Here is a 15,199-nt window from a genome sequence, read left to right as displayed (position 1 = left end):
TCTATGATTGAATATTCACTGAAAAAGAAATAATCATGAGTCTACAATGTCATATGTGCCGTGTTGTGTTTCATTCAATAAGAAGCACACAAAGCCATTTGCGCGCTCAGTATATCGCACGCTCTCTCAAGGTCTCTCGTGTGGAGTGTATGCGTCTCATAACTGTGTCTTGCCACACTGTGCTGATCCTTGACGAATTGTCATATAAAATACAAATATGTCACATCACACACAATGGATCAACTCTGCGTCGATCAAATACGGACATTTACAGATTAGTCTTCCAATATCAAAAAGAAGGACATGTAGTAGGAGGTCACTTTTCAAGGTAGGATGGAACTTACAAAAGAAGTACTGTCCTCCCTAAAGGAGGACAATTGGTCACCTTAATTTAATGGTTATTTACTGTATAGAGCAAGCAGTAGGGTACCCTGGGTAAGGAAGGTAGCTGGGTCCCTCCTCCAGGAAATGGGTGGACATTGAGGCTGCACCCTGGGCTCTGCAGAAAGAGGTGAAGGCTGCCTCAATGCCAGGAAGCAATCAGGGCAAAGCTAGGTTGTGATGGGTGGGCTCTTCCTCCAGGGTCAAGAAGAGCCCACTATCATGTAGGCCAAAGGAGGAAGGAAGAGTCTGAAGCTTGGGTTCCATGGAGGCATGGGGAAACACCTCTGGTGAGGACAATTCTTACAGACTTTGCAAGTGGTCTTTTGGTGCTCTTGGACCTGTCTCTGGAAACTTTTACTCCTGGAGCTTGGTGCCCACTGCCAATGAGGCCCCATGTTATGCCTTACCTGAGGGTGAGGGAGAATCTGTTTGTGCTGTGATATATCTGATTGCTTTATCAATTGTGAAGAGCTGAGATCTTAGGAGGGGATTTGAAACATAAAGGAAATCCAAGAGGCTCTGTGAACAGGAAGAAAAAATAATGAGGCATAGGAGGGAGGAAACGCGGTTATTTTGTTTCCATCCCCTCCTCTTGCAGCACATGCTCCTGGGGCTTCAGAAGCCCCTGCTTGGTCATCTGGGAGCAGGAACCCAAGAGACTTTGCTGTTCTGCCCACCTCACCATGGGACTCCTGACTAACTGCCAGTCAGCTCTGGCTTTGTGGGTCCAATCTTCTCTAAATGACAACAGCAGTGATGACAAAACTAGTAGTATGCACTGCGGTTAAACCCATCGTGTTCATGAAGATTTACAAAGTTTCCCTTTTCAAAGTTCGGGAGATGTTTAAGGACTCAATGTCTGAAAAATGAAACTGCTTCCAGCCGAGCTTCAAGAGGCTTCAATCTTGCCACACAGCTGACTGGTGGTGCTTAGGTTACACCTCAGTGGCATTGGGAGAGGTGTGTGATGAGAATCAGTTTATTGTGCGCATCCATAGTAACCAATTCCCATTCCTTCATCCTTTATCTCTCACCCCAGCCATGTCTGGGATGGTCCATTCACATTCTCAGCATTCTATTTCCTCCAACAAACACTCTGCCTTTTCTGCTTGAATAAGGAGATTTTTTTAGTTACATCTATTACATGTGTATCAACATTTATGGCAGGAAGGTAATAGTCAAAGAGCTGAGAGGATGAAAGGTTATTCTTCATAATGCCCAGCCCTACCCCAATCCATTTAAAGAAATCAATATTAACATCAAGCAGTTGTTATTCCCAATTTCACTTTGAGCAACATTTTTACAATCAAGCAGGACAGTGGCATATTCTTTCATGGCTGCTACTTCCTGAACTAGAAATTTTATTTAGAAAAAAAAACAACAAAAAAAAACACCCAACATGACTAGGAAGAAAAGGTTCAACAGCGAATTCAGAGCCCATACTACAGTGGGGCACATGTATGTAGAAGGAAAGGCTTTTTATTCTTGAGACCTTTGCTAACCAACTGTAGAACAGCAAATCTGCGCTATATTAGATGAGTCCTTTGAAAACATGCCAGTCTAATTTCATAGAGTTTAGATGGCGTTACCTGTAAAACAACTCAACGATAAGGTTTACCATCAAATAGGCCTTGAGGTCACCAGATTAAGACACTTGACAAAACGCCCTCCGGGTTGCCTCTTAGCTTGCCCCATCCATGATTCTGCATTATTAGACCTTCACACTGGCAGAAGACACAAAGAGAGGGAACACTTCCCACTGGTATATTGTTTTGCTTGGCCTTCTGCTATTTTGTATATCTCTCTTCTTGCTGTCCCTCAAAATCTCAGCCCTGCTTTTTTATATCTAGCTGTTTTCCTCGTTGGTGTTTCACTTTCCCAGAAAAAATGACTGCTGCATTCACAAATCACAGTGTGACAGAGCTAGAAGAGACTTAGACATCAAGGTTATGAAGAGGAGAGGGAGAAACAAAGGGGGAAGATGGACTTGCCCAAGATCACTCTACTAATTAGTAGGGAGAGTGTTCTATAACACAAGTTCCTCAGCTCCTAGGCTAATTATCCCTCCAATGTCAAACTACCATCTGAAAGAACTTATCTAAGATCAGTTTCTGCCCATTTCATAAGCCTAAGAAGTGCTTGAGTTTCTTGAGGATAATCTACTAACAGGTGCATTTTAAGCCTTTAGGTGATTAGCTTAAAAGTATTAAACATGCAGGCCAAGCCTGAAAAATTCCCTGTCCTTAGTGAATAGGAATGATAGCAGTAAATACCTTACCTTAAGATGCAGTGAATGTATAGCTCCCACCCTGACCCCAGCAATAGGCTATTTCCTTGTTGAGTTTAAGCATTCAATGACATTTCTGTTTCGACCCACACATCTGTGTCACTGCCAGCATCAGTGGCAGGAAAACTGGCAAAGTCACCCTTTGCTAATGATTTCCTAGCATGGAATTTCCTTGGGTCTCCTCAAGCCATTCTTCTTTCAATGCCAAACTATCCCCCCCCCCCCCCCCGCCCCAAACATACTGCACTGAAGGAAAACTGAAAATGGTCATGGTCATGGACGGAAAAGAATGATTTTTAAGGAGCTCTTACAAGAAAGAGTGCAGCTCTCTGTGATATATTTAAGTGTGTGTGTATGTGTGTGTGTGTGTGGGGGGGGTGTTGCTGGTTTTTCTAAAGCCAGTACAGTATGAGCAAAACAGAGATTTCCTCCCTGGCATCTGGGAATCTGTCAGCCTCTCTCTTTCCTTTTTCATGCCTCCCTCTTCCCAATTTCACTTTGAGCAACATTTTTACATGTTGAAGTAATCGCTCATACATTGGAGGCAGCCCCTAAAGCAAAGGACAAGCATTGGAGAACCACCAAAGCACAAAGCAATATAAAAGCCCATCATATTCCTCCTCTGGAGAATATTCTTTTTAATATGCAAACTGGTCATCAAGAGAAAAGAGAGCTGTTACTTTAAGGGGAAGAAGCTGATTAGCTGTTCTGGCTGGCAGCAAACAGCTGGTCTGTCCGGCAGGTTCAAGGCCATTTCAGCTTCTCTCTTATGGAGACACCATATGTTCCATCTTGCACATCAGCAGCTTTATTTTCCAATGATCTTGCTTTAGAAGGGAAGCAGAAAGGGAGGAGGAAAAAGTAGAGCTCACAATTTACCTTTTGAGCACTTTCTTGTAGTTTTAAATGCAGTTGGGATATATTGGGGAGGGAGCTGGGGGAATTAACACTCCACTTCTATTCTAAAGTCTATGGTCAACAATTTCAAATAATCTCCAGGGAGGAAAGGGGAGTGGTGCAGGTGAAAGATATGTGAAAAGGCACAAATAATATGTTGCCCTGAGATTAAATGGGAAGAAGGGGTGGAGGCAGCAGCAACAAAAGATCTGGAGGAATCTGAATCTCACTTAGCTCCTAGACCCACCAATAGAGTTTGGCCTCCGCCCACTTCTTATTTGTCAGGTATTGTTTTTGGGTTTTGTTGTTGTTGTTATTTGTTTTTTGTTTGTTTGGGTTTTTTGTTTTGGGGGGGGTTGGGATTTTTTTGTTTTGTTTTGTTTTTGTTTATATTCCCTTTCCAAACAAACTTTATCAAGAGAGAAGCCAGCCACATTGGGAAGTGGGGACAAGGCAGGCCAACAGTCTGGCAAAAAGTTACTTCTCACATTGTTTAACATTCCTTATCACAAGTCCGGGTCTGGCAAGTTTGTGAGGTAAAGCAGGTGTAAGGGATAAGGTCTGGCTAAATCCTGGAAATCTCCAAGAACCCAAGCGCTGATCCATGCGGAGACGGTAGGCCTACCCACTTTCAGGAGATGCATCCTGGTCCTGACTGCTCGCCCAGGCTGTAAGAACTGGGATGATGGTTCAGATTTCCTCCCTGCCTCCAAACAAAGGTGTCCCAAGGAGTATTGGAGCTAGTGTGTGTGTGCATATGTGTGGCGGGGGTTGGGGGGCGGCAGGAGCGCAAGGGAAGGAGTGATGCGTGTAGCCAGCTGCAGGATGGCGAGAGCCTCAGAGTAGCTCCTGTCGTTTGGGCCACTGTCTCACACCGCCGGGGAGGACAGCTACCTTGAGCCTAGGCAGCGAGAGGCGAGGGCTTACAAGCGAAACCGAGAAGGCGCCTACCTTCCCTTGCCCAGTGAGCGCAGTGGCGAACGGAGTCTGCTCAGCCCGGGGAGCGCCTCCCACCCCTGGCCGCTGCGCCTGCCGGCTAGCCGTCCACTGGCCGGGCCATCGATACCTCTGGGGCCCAGGATGTCCACCGCCGGTAGGCTGGGCAAGCGGCAGGCAGGCGCCAGGAGCTCCCTATGCCTTCAGGCTCCTGTGGAGGGTCTTCAAAACACAGCCCCAGCCCCCTCCCCCACTGCCTACAAATGCCCTCCAGTCCCCAGCCACTCCAAACCACTGGGAGGGAGCCGCCCCCGCCCCCCTGCCTGTGTCCCTTTCCTTGCCCCTTCCCTCCAGCCTCCAGGGAAACAAAGGGGCTTTTTAGAAAGCGGATGGTTTGCCTAAGCGGCAACGCGGGGTGTGAGGGAGGGTGGTCTATAAAGACAAGAGGTGGAGTGGGGAAAAGCGCGCTGCCTCAGGGAGCCCAGAACGGCGGCGGCGACTGGGAAGCTCCCCCGGGTGCGCAGCCAACACAGCCCAACCCGTTGGCAACCCGGCGGCGGTACGCATTTGCCAAAGACTGGGATGCACCACCGCAGTACTCCCCCACTGGCTCACCGCAGCAAGGGAACACGACTGCCCCGGCTGCGGGGTCGGTCGGGGCGGCGCGATTCCCGTGGGTATCCCTTTATAGAGGTGGGCCCTCTTCTCATCCAACACTTTCAGAATTCCTCTGCTGCGAAACAACATCACGAGGCCATCCCAGCAAGTGGGGTCCCTTCTCCACACGTCCCCCAGCCATTCTGTGCTCCTGCCCGCGCACACTCACACCCAGAGTCGGGGTGCCCCATTTCGCTGCGCCCAGCAGCAGGACCGCAGGGAGCAAATCCCCAGCCCGAGGTGCGCTGTGTATTAGGTTCCGACAACTTCAGGGCAGTTTTCTGGCAGGCTAATCCTGTCACTCTCTACTCAGTCCGCATTTAATCACAGATCAAAATCAGATGGTATGACCAGCTTTCCAAGAGGCTTCGGACTCTGCATCGAGACTGAGCCTGGCAGAGCCAAATGAACCGAGAAAACTATTTGGCTGCCTCGAACCACTAGCTCTGCTCGGGGCTACTCTCCAGGGCAGGATTTGGCAGCAGAGCAAGCGGAAGACAGCGGGCTCAGCGTACTTACACTCTACATTGCCTCTCGGAGGCGGCAAACCGGGTTGGGTGGGGTGGAGGAATCCTGCTCCCCACGCCCACTGCCGACTGGCCCAGGTTCAGGGAGCTGGCAGGAGAAGGCAGCGTCGCTGGGGGCATCTGGGCAGCAAGCGGGTGACCCAGGGGGCGCTGGGACAGGGAGAGCCTCTCGGTAGCTCAGCTCGGCCAGGGGAGCCCCCCATGGCTCGCGACCCGCTGCCTTCCCTACTGGGTACTTGGCTGCCCCCGCTGGATTCCAGACACCCGGTGGGCGCGCGGGAGAGCAGGAAGAGGCCTGTCTCGGGCGATGCGAGCTGCGCTCAACCAGCCCGTGTTATCTGAGGGGGGCGGCAGCGCGCTACGCTAGGTGGGCTGTGCGCTTGTAGCAAACTTTGGGGTCTCCCGCTCTCAGCACCCCTGGACCCAGGCTCCTCCGCGATGGGGACCACAGGTAGGGTTATCAATGCACCCTGGAGCCCCCAGCAATCGGACTTCTTGGGCCCGCCTCAGCCTTACCGTGCTGCAGAAATCCAGCGGCAGCGGGGATAGTGCCCCGCGGGCGGACGGCTGCCTACGCAGGCAGCCTGGCCTCGGGCGCCCGCTGAGTGGCGCGGCCCGGTTGCAGATCACCCCCTGGCTAGAGGCCGGTGCCTCCGCACCCACCCGCGGCCGGCGGCTGTTTCAGCTCGCGGCCAAGTTCATGCCGGCGGTGCTGCAGTGGCGGCCTCAATCTGCTTGCTCCATTCTCACCGCCTGGCTCCCCGCGGTGCGCCCAGAAGGTGGGGTTTCGGGGGTTTAAGTTACTGATAGGCATTTTCACTGCTGTGTCACTCGGGGAGGAGGAGACACGCAAACCACACACTCACATACCCTCACACTCGCTGCGATGAGCGTCTTTGGCCTTAAAGGGAAAGCTGTGCTGCCTCACCCGCGACCCCTCTGTCTCGAGTTCCGAAACGCTTAGTTTTCAGGCCCAGATGGGACCCGGGGTAGCGGAAGTGCGGCGGCTGCCCAAAGGGCCTCCTGGGCCCTTCTGACAATTTTTAAAAGGGAAAGCAGCCGCAGGCTGGCTTTGCTGTAGTTGTCTCATTTCTCCAGTCCAATGGAGCCAGGGCAGCCGGAGAGAGACGGGTGAGGAAGAAAGGACACCGGGACACTTACCTTGATGGCTCCAAACGTTGTGGGAGACGGCCGGTGCCCTTAGCAGCAGGTGGACTGCCTAGACGGTGCGCTAATGGAGAGAGACGACAGCAGGGTGACCCAGTGTCCCTGGGCACGAGCATATGGGGTTTAACAGAGGGCCATAGATGGAGCCCCGCGCGTTTAGGAAACCCGCAGGCGGCAAGTAGCCTTCCTGAGAGTGGGCAAAGCGAGCGCGTGAGCTGTGCGCACCCCAGACTGGCCGAGGGCGAATCGGGAGCGTGGGCGATCCAGTACTGCTTAGCGACGGGGAGAATGCGCACGAGTGATGGGGACCGGAGAGACACCGACGGAGACCAAAAGAAAATTATACAGATAGAATGGAAGAGAGACTTTGGAGAGAAGGGAGGGAACGGGGGAGATGGCAGATCCCTGGAGGCCTCTGGAGTATCACAGGGACAACAGTCTTGTTGTAAAGTAGCCTACTGGATATCTCCACCCAGTCCCATTCTCAGCTGAGGCTGACCCACGAGCTAGATACCGGTAAGGTACTCACCTTCAGTTGGGGGGACGCTAGGTGGGTAGCGCCTGTCCCACACTGCCTACATTTCCGCTGGCTGGCTCCCGCTGGACAGCCTAATCGACCAGCTGTGACAGCAGTGGGGACCAGAGCTCTCAGGTGGCAGCTACTGAACTGCAACCGCCCCCTTCTTGCCGAGCTCTTTCTCCTCCTCCCCGCCTTTTCTACCTCTCCCCCTCCTACGCCCACCACGCTCGCCCCACCCTCTACTCCGTACTCCCGCCAACTCCTCCCGAACGCTGTTGCTGCTCCCCTGCCCCCTGGGTCTGCTCACTCAGGAGCCCAAGCGCGCCAGCTAGTCTCCTGATTTTCTGAATTTGGGTGAAGCCCCTTCCTTAAGTTAACCGAACCGGCCCTATCTCGGTGCAGGGTTCATCCTTGGGCGAACAGCTACGACATCCGAGTCTCTAAGAGAACACGGTTTCCCTGCTCTTCATATTGATTTGTTTTGATGAATAGAAGTTCAAACTGCTCAACAGGCCAGAGCGCTCCGCCCTCTGTCCGGCCTGCTCCAGGGGCCTGCCACTCCCCTCCCCCATCCTGGGGCTTGCCTGTGCCCCTTTTCTGTGGTCCCCGCCCAGGCTGCGTTTCCTAACCTGGACTTCCCTGAGCTCTGTCCGCAGGCCGACGCCGCATCCAGTCCGACAGCAGCAGTGTTCAGCGGGCGAAGCCCGGGAGCCCGCTCAGGGCTCCTACCAGCACCCCTAAGGAGTGGCTTGTCACCACTACATTTGGTTGCACTTGGCGAGCGGTGGACTGAAAATAAAGTGGTGGACCCACCGCCACTCCGCCCCTCCTTCTCTCCACGCCCATGTCCCGCCCGCAAACGGCGCAAGCCCCTCAGAGAACCTTGTGCAGTCAAATCACGGGCTGAATAGGTGCCACCCAGTTGGGAGCTATCCTGTAGCAGGCGTCCCCAAACTATGGCCCGGCGGCATGCAGACCCCTGAGGCCATTTATCCCACCGTACTTCCGGAAGGGGCACCTCTTTCATTAGTGGTCAGTGAGAGGAGCACTGTATGTGGTGGCCCTCCAATGGTCTGAGGGACAGTGAACTGGCCCCCTGTGTAAAAAGTTTGGGGACCCCTGCCTGAGTTTCCTGAAGTTCCCTTGCTGAGGGGCAGCATTCAGACCCAGTCGCTGGACAGCCTGCACCCCGGTACCAGAGTGAGCTGGGCTCCTGGGGGCGAGGTGGACGTGCACAGTTCAGCTGGGAAAGAATTCACCTTCAACCATAACAGCCTAGGCTTCTTCTGCACAGGGCCTGCGGGGTTGGGAGGTCATTGCTCTCTGGTGACTGAACTGATCTAACTCCTCACCTTCACTCCAGACTAGGTTTCTGTTGGAATTCTGAGTGGAGTCCTGGCCTCTGGCCTGTCCCGGTACTGCAGGGAGGGGGGGTCATCCCAGAGCCACCATGTCTTTCCCCCACCTCAGTCTAGTTCTAATCTTTGTGCACCTTAAAGCTAGAGATAGCTCTGGAGTGTCTTGAAAGATATCCAGTTAAAACCTCGGATAATTGTGTCTATCACAGAGCATTGCAAAGTGATTTTAAAAATTTACTCCCCACCACCACCAAAGCACACTGGTCAAGGAGGTGGAAGATGTGGTTCTGTACGCAGGTATTGCTACTCCACCTTCATGTCACTGCTTCCCCAGTGGAGTGAGTGATGCCCTACTCCCCCCCCCCCACAAACACACACACACCATGTCCTGGGAGCCTGTGACATCACAGCTGCACCTGTACCATATGGACAAGTGCCTGCGTGGCATCACCATTTAGATGGACACTAGATATCTCAAAATCCACATGGACTGAGAAGTGCTCCTGGTTGTCTCCCCAACATGCTTCTCCCATAGTGTGCCATCTCAGTTTATGGCAGCTCCATCCTTCACATTACTCAGGCCAAATGCCCTAAACTCTTCCTTTATTCTTCCCTTTCCCTTATGCCCCACATTCAAAGATGCAGACAAGTCTGCTGTTCCATCTTTAAAATGTATCCACCATCTCAGCCTTCTCTCTTCTTTCAATGCTACACACTGGGCCCATTCACTAGCATCTCCCACCTGAATTACTCCAATAGCCACCTAATTTGTTGTTGTGTTTCCTACCTTCCCTAGACCCCTTTCCCCCACCTCAGTCTAGTTCTAATATTTGTGCACCTGCAGTGGCTTCCCATTTCACTCAGAGCAGAACTGTGGTGCTTCTGGTAGCATAACAGGTCCTGCATAACATGCCTCTCCCACCCTATTTAGATGGCATTATCTTCTTTCTTGCCCTCCATCCCTCTGCTCCAGGCCTCTTGACTCTTCCTTAGCACACCAGGCATCCCTCTTCAAGGTCTTTGTACTGCTGTACCTTCTGCTGGAACACATTTCCCCAGATATTCATAGGGCTAGCTCCCTCATTTCCTTTAATTTGACACACATGTCACCTGGTCCCCCTATACAATATTTCAAAGCTCCACACCCATCCCTGGCACTTCCTTTTCCCTTTCCTGCTATGTTTTCTCTCTTGTACTTACCACTAGATCTCCTCCACTATATGTTGGGCCCCAGGAGGCCTACAATCTGAGCCCACAGCTATATTCCTAACTCCCAATACAGTGCCTGGCAGGGAGTATCTGCTCAGTGCATGTTAGTAGGATTTTATTTTTCTGGAATTTTACAGGAACTCTAGGAGCCACAGGATTATACACATATACTGGGAAAGGAGCCCATAGCTTTCATTCATTTCATTGCATTTTAAGGATGTTTATGATGTGAAAAAAGTTAAGCAGGATGGGTGGAATTCAGGTGAGGAGCTTTCTCTTTGTACCTTGGAACCAGCCTAGAATCCTGTCATCAAGTGGAACTGTGGCCCAGATGTGTTGTGGTTCTTTCAGTTACTGTTGGAAACATACTTTGCCTTGTGGTTGTCACCTTGGGTATCTCCAAGATTGATGGAGAAATGGGAGAGGAGGCTAGAGACAGAGGTGGGGTGAGGGCTCTTTCCACACTGAGTGGACTGGCACTTTTGTCACTCAATATGTGGACCAAGTCTTGAACTAACAGCTTATCACTTTCCATTTTATGAGGCCTACAATGTGCTTTATCTGCATTGTACCCATGTATGCAATGAGGCATAAGCTACCACCATCTTCATGTTCTAGATGAAGAAATGGGAGGCTCAGAGAGTTGAAAGGACATATCCAGGGTCACACAGATTCACAGTTGTGGAGCTATAAGCAATTGGGCCTCAAAGCTTGGGTTTGTATATCTTCCATGTGGCCATGTACGTTTAGCATGTGCAGTCCTGGTGAGGAAAGGAATCCTGCAGAGGGCCCAGGGGCTGCCCTTCTCCTAGGGGAATCTCCTGGCACTGTTGCTGAGAGGTTGCCAAGCAAAAGTTTTGGCTTGATCTATGGGGGTACAGAGGCACCATGCAGGGCCAATATGAGCCTGCCTTTGGTCTGACCACAGCCAGGAGCTTGAAAATAATTATCAGCCATCTGTCATTAATAGTCATATTCCTGTGAATATATACTAAGTTTGCCCAAGTTCATGAAATGAGTCCTGCGGGTTTTATCTGCAGCGTCTGGAATTCTATATGTGGCCTGCACAGGTCAGGGCCCATGGAAAACAGCAATGCTAAATGCAGATAAGAAGCATGTGTCCAGTTGCTCTGTTCATGGTTATTCCCTTGCTCCAGAACCTCCTGTGGCTCCCTACTGCTGACAGCAGTCAATCTGAACTCCTCAGCCTAGCATTCAAGGCCTACCATCGGTGGGCCCCAGGCTTCATCATCTTTATCTCCTGGTGCTTTCACACATGCCTCCTGGTCTTCTGCCTGGCTGGACTATTGATTGGACACTGAATAATCCCTGGTCCTTCCCGCCTCCCCACCTTTGCTCATGCATTTCTTCTACCTGGAATGCCAGATGATGGACTAATATTAAAACCTTCCTGCTCTGTGAAACCTGGCCTAAATCCCATTGTAGCATGGATGTCTTCCATCTTTGCCCATCCATAGCCCTGTCCATATCTCTGGCTCTGCAGTCTTCACCCTCAGCTGTTACTGTTCTACTGTTTTACCATAGACTTTTGGGGTTTCCCTGAAACTTCTTTGATGAACTCATGACTGACCTGTGACTAAGGCAGAAGTGGTTCAGGATACCCTCTGGAAGAAAGAATCTGAATAGAGAGGAAGGAAATGGGGTGATGAATGTGGCAGGACCCAGTATGGGGCATGGCATTCCCTCCCCCACCTTTGCACATGTACAGAGGCTGTTCGCTTTGCCCAACTGAAGGTCATCCCCTCTACTTGCTCCCCCTGACTCTGCCCTGGCTACTAGCCCCCAGCAGTCACAACTCACTCATGTAGAGGTCACCCACCAACCCCTCCCCAGCCCAGGCTCTGAACTCTAGGTTTCTGGAGCATTCACTCAGGGCTTGTTAGCCCATCCTCTTAATACAGTCCTGACTCCAATGGTGACCTGTGTTATCTGACTATAGTAGACTAAAGGCCATGACCAATAGGAACCAGCACAGACACATGCCAGTGGGGAGGCCAAGGATGATGACTGCTCCACGCAGCGAAAGCACAACTTGATCGGGTAGATTAGAGAGGCCTAGGTCTGCCGTCTCCTAGCTGTATAACCTCCCAAATCTTAGATATCTCACTTGTCAAATGGAAGTCATAGTAGTCCTGCTTTACTGGGGTGTAATTGGGGTTGAAGTCCCCAAAGAATGGGATCACCTTTGGCAGGTTGCCTGGCCCATAAGTCATTAGTCCTCAGAGGAAGCTATTGTTTGGATTATTATGACAAACACCCTACCCCCAAAGACAGGAGGCAGGTGTTCAATCTAACAAGATGAAACATATTAGAATGAAAATTCAGTTCCCCCAACAGGTCCAATCACCTTAGGATATTGGGAAAACTGTGAGCATTTTGATGAGTCTGGCAAAAGGAGTCTGTACAAGATGAAAAGACAGATTGGGGCACTTGTATGGAACACAGGGCATTTTGCCCTGGTGGGATAGAGGAGTGCCACTGGGAAATGAGTAAAATTATTTCTCTACATTGTATTCTTAAACAATTTAAATTTTCTTGAGGATCTTGGAGGTGGTAAGCATTTTGAGAATCACAATGGAAACAAATGAGAAATTGTAATTTCCTGGTGACTTTATTGATTAAAATAAAAAAGGAACCTTTAAGGAACAAAACAACTCTGATTATCAAACAAGCAGTTAATTAAGGGGCTGCAGAACACCTGCATTAATTTCACCATGAAACCAGAAAACTGCATCTACAAGTTAGTTTTTCTCCCAAAGCTTGCTTACCATGAATGCATAGGCAATACAGTTAAAGGATAGATAAGGATGGGAAATGGCTATCTAAACAGATGGAGAAGTAATTTAGGGAATTAACATAAATCCAGATAGCTGCCAGTTTTCCTCTTATGTCATACATACAACTGAAAGACATTGTCAAAGCTTTTATATAGAAAAATTATGCAATGAAGATGTCTTGCTAATTTTTACTCTTCATACAATAACATTTTTTTCCAACAACACAGGAACGACTTAGGCCGCACATGGGAAGGGTCTTTATCCACTGTTCTAGGACCCTTCAGACCATTTGCAATTTTGTGGTTAAAACAAAAGAAAACATATACACACAACAAAACCCTGGCCTGTGGCTGTCCTAGCAACCAGCTAGGCTACTGCTGTACCATCACCACAACCATTCAGAAGATTAATATGACCTAACACCAGGGGCCCAGCATTGGGCAGGTGCACCATCCAGGCAGATGTCTGGGAAAAAAAATAGTGTGCTCCAGCGGGTTAGGTTTGGAAAACACAATCATAGTAACAATAAAATATAAAGCTTAGGGCACACTGACTATGTACTAGGCCCTTATAACCATGAGCTCAGTGAAGTCTCAAAACTAATTTCAGAGCTGAGCAAACTGAGGCTCAGGTAGGTTCAGCAACTTGCATGAGATCACATAGTTACTCACTGGTGGAACCAAGATTTGAATGTCCTAGGTCTGGGACACAGTGGACTCCACAGAATATCATTAAGGCAAGTTCATCAGGGAGGAGGGAAGTAACATTTAGTTCACATGCTATTAGCTCTGTGCCTGGACATTTGCCAGTCTGCTGGCTTGGCTTGCTTTCACCAGCTCATAAAATAGGACAGCTACATTTTTCAGCCATTTTGTGAACCTGTTTATGATTTCTTGGTAGCTTGAAATTGACCATGGTGGGAGTATCTACACCATATAAATAGACAAATGCTGCAAATTAAGGCTGCATTTCATAAGGTACAAATTATTAAACATGTACCATTACATGTAGGTGTTACAGTCATACTTCCTGGTTCAAATCCTGACCCCAGCACTTACTGTGTGGCCTGGGGCAGGTTTCCTCATCTGAAAAACGTGCCTGCCTCGTGGTATTGTGAATATTAAATATAATAATCCATGTAAATTCCCTAGCACAGTATAAGTGATCAGCTAGTGTTGTGAAATCAAGTGTACTGCAACTATTATTAATTAGTATTACTATTGCTATTATTATTATTATTATATTAGGCAGCCATCTGCCTTTATCTAGAGTACAGCAACATGTCCTAACTAATCTCCTTGCCTCCAATCTTGCCCCTTCCAGTGCATCTTCCTCACAGCTGCTAGGGTAAAATTCCAGAATATAGATCTTACATTTCTCCCTTGCTTAAAACATTTTCATGGCTCCCTATTATCCTTAGGGAAAAGTTTCTGCTTCAAAAAAAACCCACCAAAATCTCTCAGTCTGCTTTGGCTGCTATAACAAAGTACCAGAGACAAAAGGATTTAAATAACAGAAATGTATTATCCTCTCATTCTGAAGGTTGGAAGTCTGATCTGAAGTGGTCAGTAAGTTTGGTTCCTTCTGAGGTCTGTAAGGGAGGAATCTGTTCCAGGTCTCTCTCCTTGGCTGATAAAGGGCCATCTCTCCTTTTGTCTCTTTACACTGTCTTCCTTGAATGCACACATGTGTGTCCAAATTGCCTCCTTTGTAAGGACATTAGTGATATTAGACTAGGGTCCATCTAAAACCAGTGTCACTTCACCTTAACTTAATTAAATTTGCAATTACCCTATTTCCAAATAAGGCCACATTCTGAGGTACTGGTGTTTAGAACATCAACATATGAATTTTTGTGGGACACAATTCAACCCATGGCAGTCTTCCCTCTGGCCCTTAAAAGTTCATTTGTCTTTGTCACATGCAAAATAAAATTAAAATCCCATCCCAACATCCCAAGTGTTAACCCATTCTAGCAGCAACTCTCGGTCCAAAATCTCAACCAAATGTCATTGTAAACCAGGTAAGGTGCCGCTTGGAGTACGATTTACCCTGGACCCAAATTTCTCTCTACTTTTGAACATGTGAAACTAAGAAACAAAATATCTGCTTCCAAAGTGTAATGATGGGTATGGTAATTATTTTTATGTGTCAACTTGACTGGGCTAAGGGATGCCAAGAGAGCTGGTAAATCCTCATTTCTGGGTGCGTCTATGAGGATGTTTGTGGAAGAGATTAGCCTTTGAATCAGTAGACTGAATAGAGATCCATCCTCAACCAACCCATTAAGGCCTTGAATGTAACAGAAAGACAAAGGAAGGGCAGATTCCCTCTCTCTTCCGGAGCTGAGATGACCATGGACTATGGAGCTCCTGGTTTTCGCAACTTCAGAACCCATAGTCCCTGGTTCTCAGGCCTTTGGTCTCAGATTGATTTACACCACTGGCTTTCCTGATTTT

The 15,199-nt window shown here is 49.1% G+C and overlaps 1 protein-coding gene across 7 annotated transcripts in view; it reads right to left on the bottom strand.

Annotated features, from left to right (window-relative positions):
• The window catches only part of MAMLD1 (mastermind like domain containing 1), a 168,090-nt gene extending 160,561 nt beyond the window's left edge, over window positions 1–7,529 (bottom strand). For 3 of the 7 annotated variants that reach the window (XM_066249792.1, XM_066249796.1, XM_066249793.1), the window contains exons 1-2: window positions 7,385–7,529; window positions 6,850–6,919 (exon numbers count right to left, since the gene is read on the bottom strand). The gene's annotated coding sequence lies outside the window, so the exon portion shown is untranslated. Of the gene's footprint in view, window positions 1–791; window positions 904–6,204; window positions 6,437–6,849; window positions 6,920–7,384 lie in introns of those variants that run through there. The other 4 variants (XM_066249797.1, XM_066249795.1, XM_066249794.1 and 1 more) reach the window with 4 other exon arrangements.
• Between the last annotated feature and the right edge of the window lie 7,670 nt (window positions 7,530–15,199).

Source organism: Saccopteryx bilineata, chromosome X (genome assembly GCF_036850765.1).
Source record: "Saccopteryx bilineata isolate mSacBil1 chromosome X, mSacBil1_pri_phased_curated, whole genome shotgun sequence".
Lineage (NCBI taxonomy): Eukaryota > Metazoa > Chordata > Mammalia > Chiroptera > Emballonuridae > Saccopteryx > Saccopteryx bilineata.
Note: the sequence above shows the minus strand (reverse complement) of the source record. Positions and strands in the feature narration are given on the sequence as shown.